Source organism: Carassius gibelio, chromosome A17 (assembly GCF_023724105.1).
Source record: "Carassius gibelio isolate Cgi1373 ecotype wild population from Czech Republic chromosome A17, carGib1.2-hapl.c, whole genome shotgun sequence".
NCBI lineage: Eukaryota > Metazoa > Chordata > Actinopteri > Cypriniformes > Cyprinidae > Carassius > Carassius gibelio.
In genome coordinates this window covers 299,033-307,691 of record NC_068387.1, presented here as the reverse complement: position 1 = coordinate 307,691, position 8,659 = coordinate 299,033, and the positions used below count along the sequence as shown (strand labels likewise).

Genomic DNA, 8,659 nt, shown 5'->3' with positions numbered 1-8,659 from the left:
TAAAAACTGCACATTTCACTCTGATTGAACAGATACTGAAGGAATAGACATAAAAAGAAAAAAAAAAAAATGAAAATGTATCATGCATTTGTCATTTCAAATCTTTATGACTTTCTTTCTTCTTTGGAACACAAAAGAAGATATTTTGGTTTGTTTTTTGTCATTGATGGAAAGACAATGGGGTCTAATGTTGTTATTCTTATTTTATTTTTTCAAAAATGAAAATACATTAGGGTGAGTGACTGATTACAGAATTTTAATTTTTTTTTTTTTTTGGGGGGGGGGGGGGGTCTATTCCTTTAAATATATAATTAAAATAGCAAGTTAAGGACAAGTTACCCTTGACTGTTGCAGGGTACGCCAGGTCGTTACTTTCTCTTTGGGTTAAACAGTGCAATGGTTGGATGGGTCTTTAGTAACCTTGGCTGGAATAGAGCTGTTAGTCCCTCCCTGAGGTAAAGGGGATTTAGACCCAACATCCAGAGCTCTGTGTTGGTCTTCTCCCTGCCAGGAGCTCTAACTCACTCACTCCAGGCCATTGTGTTCTGAACACATTCCCCTGAAAAAAAATAAAATAAATAATAATAATAATAATAAATAAAAAAGGAAAGGAAAAACAATGATGGACAAAAAAGCCTACACCATGGGCCATCAGCTCTCCCCGGAAGCCGTGGAACTGACCTCCTTGTCACTCTCACTGTCCGTCCCATCTCCCTAAACGGTTCTGCGAGTTGGGAGAACCCACCGGCACCGGGCCAGGGGAGGCATGTCCTCTCACCTTGAGAGAGTCGGACGAGACCTGACAGACTCCAGGACTCAATTTCACCTCTGCGAAATAAAATACAGGGAGAAGAGGTGAGGAAAAGAGAGACTGAGAAAAACAGAGGGAGAGACAGACACAAAAAAGAGGGTGGTGGTGTGGAGGAGTGGAGTGAGGGGGCAGGGTAGTGGGAAAAAAGCCTTGTGTTGTTTTGTAGGAAGGCTACTTCTGTTTTGCCACATTAGAGCAGTTATTTTATAACAAAGAAGAAGAGGAACTTATTAAGAATTCTTTAGAGGAGCCGTTTCTTTTCTTTTCACCAGTCAGTTGTGTGGGAATTAATTTGCAGTACAATAGGTCACGCAGATGGTGCCAACAAATCTATCACCATTATGATTGACACACACACAAAAAAAGAAGCTAAATTTGAGCAAATTAAATATCTTGAATACACTGTAGATAATTAACCCTCGTTTTCTGTTGAATGTTTTTATGGTGCATGTATAAAAATAATGAACACAAATTGAAATGAATCTTCATTTTTCCGTAACATTCTTTTAGAATCTCTCTCTATCTCTCTCTCTATCTATTTATTCGCTGTAGTTTTTACTTCGGGTCTCTGGAACCCCAAACATAAGTAACATTACGTTTTGAGCTATTAAAATGGCTTTTAAACAAAAACATAAAAAACAAAACAAAACAAAGCAGAGCAAAAAATTATTATTATTATTAATAATAATACAAAAATAAATAAATCAAACAAAGACAACGCTGAAAAAAATCTTGGCACATCATAATGAGCCCAGGTGGGGCAAATAAAGATAAAGATATAAAGAGAATGTGTTTATGAGCTGAATTCCAAGGTAACACTTTCTATGAAGCCTGTATTTATATACATTATAAGAGTATTCTTAAGGCATTTTCATGAATGCATAACGCATTACAAAAACATACTTATAACATGTTATATTAACTCATGAATAATCATAACAACAATTATAATACATCATGACACTTGCGTATTTGTGGTTATAAGTATGATTATTTATAACACAGTGAACACCATATTAAATCTACTTAATTTACAGTATAATTGACTGTATCATATCTTAACATTGTTTAACATTGTTTATTCTGCACAGTATCTTACCACAGCACGTGAATCGACTTTAAGCAACTTTGAAACTGCATGCCAACTAACTCTCATTAGAGTATAAGTATGCTCAAGAATGGTCAAATCTAGTATGTTAGAATAAGTTGATGTACTTGCAAATACACTTACAGTCAGTTTATCTGTTGGTTGACCCAACAAAATAAAGTGTTAGCATATATTTACAGTACCAGACATACTAATAAGTTGATACAGTATGTAGCTGCATTCAGAGTTACTTATCAACAGCTGTCTAAAGGGTACCATCAAAATAATCAAACTGATATTACAATAAAAAACACATCCATCTGATCTGATATCTGATGTTATGGCTGTTTGAGGGGGAAAATGTTATTATTATTATTATTATTATTATTACTACTACTACTACTTACTGTATAAGTGGACTTTGACCGCTTTAAGTAAAGTAACATAAGAAAAATGGCAAGATATGAGACTTATAATACATTATAACTATGAGAAATAAAATCCATTGTAAAATTGGATGCAACATTGTGTTACAAATCATCATACTCATAAAAGCTATAACCACAACTAAGTAAATATTATAATATATTAAAACTGTTCTTATGAATATTAATGAGATGATACAACATATACGTTTTTTTTTTTTTTTTTTTTTTATAATGCATTATGCATTCTTTTATACCTTAAGAATACTCGTATAATGTATTATAAATACAGGCTTCATAGAAAGTGTTATCAATTCCAGTTATTGTCTGTTTATTTGAAAGGAAAAACCAGGCTACAACAACACACTGTGTCATTACAGTGTTTCCCGTTGCCTCATGGAGCGATATGAAGCACTCTAGCAAACACATCTGTTCTCTCACTGAGCAGATAACAGCTCTACAGATCTTGATTTCAGGTGCTGGGAGAACATCAGAGGATGGGAAAACTGTATATCACCAGAACCAGTTGTAATACTGTTCATATTTTTCTTCAGAATATCTGAGAGCAATTTATTTCGGTTGAATTTGTTTCTCATGTTTCCCATAGTGTAGTTTGAATTAAGGAATTTTAAGAGCAAAACTCAATATAATAGTTAATGAATAGTTTTTTATAATTATTATAATTTTTAATGCATTCAAATTTTATTTGATAATAAATTGATCCTTGTTTAGTTAAAGGAAAAACATGAATTCCCTTTACAAGCATTACTTATACAGCATTTTGCAAACTGATATACTGTATAACATGAATATCATCCAAAATTAACCACCTCATCATTGCAATTATGCATTACACACTTGTGCATGTGTTAAAAAGCTTTACCAATATTTGTGTTGTCAATATCCACTGTCATCCATCTTACTCTTAACTTTGATGGCCATTTATCCAATTATTGTGCCCATAATGGCTTTTTAGCAACTCATCCCTCCTTCCTAGCGAGGTGCCTTAGCCATTCACCTTTCCTGGAAATGTCAGGTTGTGTCAGAGTTGTTGGCAAATGTTGCTGCAATTATCTTGACTACTGGGATTCCTTGGGGAGGGGAGCTGATTGCTGCTAATTTGCCCGTGTGAGTGCGGTAGGCCTGATAGACCAGTCAGGAGGAGATGGGATGGAAAAGAGTGAAGGATAATCTTTTTAATCTCGACTCTAAAAGAACGCCACTGTTTTTTAACAGTTATTTAATTTAAACCCTACAGATTTTGTTTACCCCACAACAAAGCTTCCAAAAAGTCAATTTCTGTCCAACTGAAAAGAATATAAACAAATAAAAACACTCGAGTTTCTTCAGAAACCTTTAGAGAACTTCATTGAAAGCTCGCCATCGACTGGCCCCCCTTAGTGCTGTCTTTACTTGGCCTTCTGCATTTAACACTTGGATGCAATCCAGCGATTTAGATTGACGTTTGGGGACCATTTCACGGTCTGAACACTTCTCTGAGAAATGTGGACGTACTGTACCTGAGGTTAAAGTGTATAAGACAATACCGCTTTCCAAGTTGCTCATTTCCACTTAGCTGCTGCTTGAAGGCAGCACCAGGTGTCTCTGCTTTCTACTGGCACTCCTTCTCTTGGACTGAACCAAAAGAGGAAAAAATGAAGGAAAAACCCGACAGCCACTCAACCTTCACAACCCCCTCTTCCAGAACCACCCCCAACCCCAGGCAAAATGTATCCATCTGATTCTCGCCGCTCCTTCCTTTACATGAGAAAGAAGTGCCAAGTGCAGCTAATGTGCTGCTGGAAGCGTGGAGCGTTTGTGACACTCCTCAGCGCAAACGTACAGCTGGCATGCTCACAGACAGGTGGCCTGGCAAGAAGCTCCCTCCAAAGGAGCCGACACAGCCTGAAAAAAAATTATAAAATACTCTCTTCTGTCTGTCTGCTGTTCCCTCTCTTTCTTTCTTTCTTTCTTGCGGCGCTAGTCTAGTTATAAAGTGGAACTGCATTTCAGAGGGAGTTGCATTGTGATTGTTAAGCATATGTGTTACATATGTTCAAAAACAGCTGAAGGATTGAGTCAACCGAGACATGCTAATTAGATGATTGGGCACTGTGAGTGCTTTTCACATGACATACACACTTTTAACTGAACGTCTTAATGATTATTTGACATGTGCAATGAAATGATGAAATAGTTCTTAACTACTTTAAGGGGGGGGGGGGGGGTGAAATGCTCGTTTTCACTCAATATCCTGTTCATCTTGAGTACCTATAGAGTAGTACTGCATCCTTCATAAATCCAAAAAGTCTTTAGTTTTATTATATTCATAAGAGAAAGATAGTCTGTACTGATTTTTCCCGGAAAAACACGAGCGTCTGGAGGCGTGACGTGTGGGCGGAGCTAAAGAATCACGAGCGTGAGTAAGCTTTTGCGTCGAGAGCGTTTGGAAGCTGTGGCATTACCGTGAGTACAAAACCAACCAAAACAAACCATGGCTTACAGTCAGATTCAGCCGTTTATTTATGATCCAGAATCAGATCCAGAGGTTGAAATTTAACAAGAGCAGGATCAGCAACAACATCTCTATGTGGTATGTACTGAAACTGTATATATTTGCTTAGCGGTTTTGGAAAATGACTAAGTTCCACTTTGTCATATATTTTTGTTTTGTTTTAAGCTGTACATGTGGAAATTGCAGTTTGATGCCAACATTGCATGTTGTTTACTTGATGTGCTTACGCGCTGATAGCTAAGTTAACAACACAGAGATATCTGAAGCAGTTTTACTCACCGCCTGCGGTTCCAACACACGATCGTGATCCTTTTTCGTTGGGACTGCATTATCCTTAAGAAATAAACGATGTGCAAATCCGGCATCAACCTGGGCCTTGTCTGTAAAACAAGCATCTTCGAAATGCAGGGAACAAACACAAACACTTGCACAACTCCGTTGATGCTCTGTAAAAATAAACTCCATCCACTGGTCCCTTAATGCTGTTTCTCTTTTGGTAATCTGTGCAGGGTTGTCTTGCCCTGGCAACCAAAAACACACTTCTTTTGTGACATTTCGCGACGCTCTCTCTCTGATTAGTGAATGTCTCTGCTATACTGGAGCGCGCGCTCTTCCGGCAGAAGTGCCCTTAGGACCCATATAAGGAAATTCCGCTCCATCTAACGTCACACAGAGCCATACTCGAAAAAAACTTTCCGAAACTTGTGACAAACCGGAAGAAGGTATTTTTGGAACAGAAATACTCCTTCAAACGTACAACTTAATTTTTGAAACTTTGTCCATGTTTAGCATGGGAATCCAACTCTTTAACAGTGTAAAAAACTCAGTATGCATGAAATAGCATTTCACCCCCCCCCCTCCCCCCCCTTTAAAGGGATATTCTGGGATCAGTATAAGTTTAGCTCAATCAACAGCATTTGTGGCATAATTTCGATTTCCACATGAAAATAATTGAGACTTGTTTTTTGTGGTTATGATGAGGTTCTTACAATGGAAGTTAATGGAGCCAATATTTGGAGGATGTTTTAATGTTTATTGATTGGCTTCATTCACTTTTATTGCAAGTGCCTCACTTTTTTATAGAAAAAGGAAGGATGAGTCCAAATAAATTTTTGTGCAGTCATGCCACAAATGCTGTTGACTGAGCTTAACTTGTTCTAAACCCAGAATTTTCCTTATTGCCTGATCATTTTTGGCTTTCTGTTATAATCATTTGTGGTTTGTTTTGGTTTAAATTAACTGTTAAAGAAGAAAAAAACAACAGATCTTCTGTTAGGGATTTAATTTGCCCCAAACATTTTTATCTTTAACTAAAAATGACTAACAGGAGAGGAAATACAGTTGCCCATTGGGTGTGGGGAGGCTGTGTTTATGAAGACAGACAAAGGATACACATCTTGGCTTTCTGCTTTGCTTTGGCACTTTCCAGTGGTGCCAAAATGGGCAGTGCCAGCACTTTGTGCCCGCTCTGCCTTCCCCTCCATCTGCTGGGGCAAGAGGCCTGAGAGGGTTAGTGCCCGCTACTCTGTTCTCCTCTTGTCTCAGCCTGCAGCTACTGTGGACACACTTAATGCAGCCTGCAAAAGGCTAACACTCATGTTCCATATGTTCTTCATTTATCTCCTAACCAATCCCCAAGTAGTAACACATTTAAAATGCCATTAATAGCAAGAAAATGTTCTGTGTGTTTGATTTGCTTCAAGGAGCTTCCATCTCCCCTTAGACACAGACAGTCGAACAAACATTTACAGAGTCGTGTTTCCATCTCCTTAAGACGGGTCTAAATTAGCCTAAAGCGATGTTAACTACCTCTGGGAATCACTCAATACCCGCAGCACAGCGCGTGTAACAGCCTAGAAAATCACTTAGGAGATTTCCCCACTCCTCAGCACTGATTTTATAGCTTCTTTTTTCACCTTCATTTAGCTGTGAGGGTCTTTTTTTCAGTTTCTAATCCTTGATTCTACTTGTATTTTGGTAATAGCCACCACTGCAATAAAAAAAAAAAATTACTGAACAATTTAAAATGGTATAAAATTATAGATTCAGAAACCTTATTAGAATCATTTGAGAGTAATCTCGTATTAAAGGAATAGTTCAACCAAACATGAAAAATCTGTCATCATTTAGTCATCCTCAAGCTGTTTCAAAAATCCATATGAATTCTGAATACAAAAGGATTATATTTTGAATAATGTAATGGACGCTGTTTCCCATACAATTACAATTCAAATTGCAACTGTGGGCTGAAGCTTTTAAAGGAACAGTTCACCCAAAAAAATAATAATTTGCTGAGAATTTACTCACCCAAAGGCCATTCAAGATTCAGATGAGTTTGTTTCTTCATTGGGGCAGATTTGGAGAAAATAATCATCACAACACTTGCTCACCAGTGGATCCTCTTGCAGTGAACAGCTCAACTTTGAAAGGTCAGTTTCTGGCCAAAAGTCCATAACTCCATAATAATATGTCATCCAGTGAAAATGACTGTCCTCTCACATAAAAATTTACAAACACATATGTTTAGAACAGTTTTGGACTGTTTTCGCTTGTAAATAGTGCTTCATCTGTACATAGTTCTCTCCTGATTCCGTTGAGATGACTTTTTCCACTAGAAAAAGCAATATTATGGTTTGGTGTTCAAAATGTTTTTTTTTGTGGATGGATTTGTATATTACAACCTGCAGCTTGTATACTTGCATTACTTATTGTAATGCTTTTATCAGCTGTTTTGACTCTTCTCTATTCTGACAGCACCCATTAACTGCAGAATTTCTCCAGATCTGTTCTGATGAACTCATCTACGTCTTGGATGCCCTGAGGGTGAGAAATATATATATATATATATTTTTTATATTAATATATATTTTTTTTTAACACAAGATCACCATAAACATACCATAAAAAACTATATCATGAAATTAAGAAATAATTGAATTTTTAAATCCATGTTTGAGTTGTTAATTTTCATCGTTATTCACTAATAATGATTAAGCTGACCTGACCAGTCTTGATTTGTAAACTGGTTCTGTCTGGTTTTGGGTATTGTATCAACTGATTCATTGAAAAGACTGACAGGATATTTGTCATAAAAAAAAAAAAAAAAAAAAAAAATTTGCAATTTCTGGGTCATCTCCACCTTCTTATGGTTTTACGGAGGTAACAATACCAAATAACAAAAGGATATGATAAATGTTTTGAAGTGACTGTCCTTTCCTGAGGCATAAGTTATACTGTTATTTAACATGTTCTCTTAGTGAATGTAGCTGTGGTGTAGTGTGTTGCTGCTGTGGGTTTCTTACACAGAACAAGAGGTCTCAGAGGTGCCATGGGCTACAAGAGTAACGAGCAGGGCAGATTAGAGTCTTTCTCCAGCTCCGCTCCAGGCCGCCCAGTCAACTGTCACCGCGCTAACACGACCTGTCGCTGCTCTCAGCGCCTCTGTGCACTTCCTTTCCTGTCAGACACTGTTTAATACAAACAATTAGCATTGGGAGCTAACGGCTAGGAATAATTTCCCAGCCAGTGCCTGGAGTAACTGCACTACTTGTCAGAGGATCTCGCCACAAGCTAGTGCTACTCCTGGCTGAGCATGATATGTCTGTTGGGTTGCTAACAAAGTAATTGTTACCGCACAACAGCATTTGAACACATTCAAAACATATTCTTTCTTAAATTAAGATGGAAAAACAAATTGGTATCAATATGACCCAGTATATGCTTTTAATATTTTTTACTAAGAGTTTAAATATATTCTGTAGTAACATTCAGTGCAAATTATTGAAACCCTTTTTTCAAAAACAACATCTAGTCTAATTTTA

At 37.1% G+C, this 8,659-nt stretch overlaps 1 long non-coding RNA gene across 1 annotated transcript; it reads right to left on the bottom strand.

Annotated features, from left to right (window-relative positions):
• Nucleotides 1-298: 298 nt before the first annotated feature.
• On the bottom strand, nt 299-7,241 carry LOC128031564 (uncharacterized). Its single transcript, XR_008188119.1, has 3 exons — nt 7,146-7,241; nt 682-828; nt 299-559 (listed from the first exon to the last, which is right to left on the bottom strand). It is a non-coding gene; the product is annotated as an uncharacterized LOC128031564 (long non-coding RNA).
• Nucleotides 7,242-8,659: the final 1,418 nt, after the last annotated feature.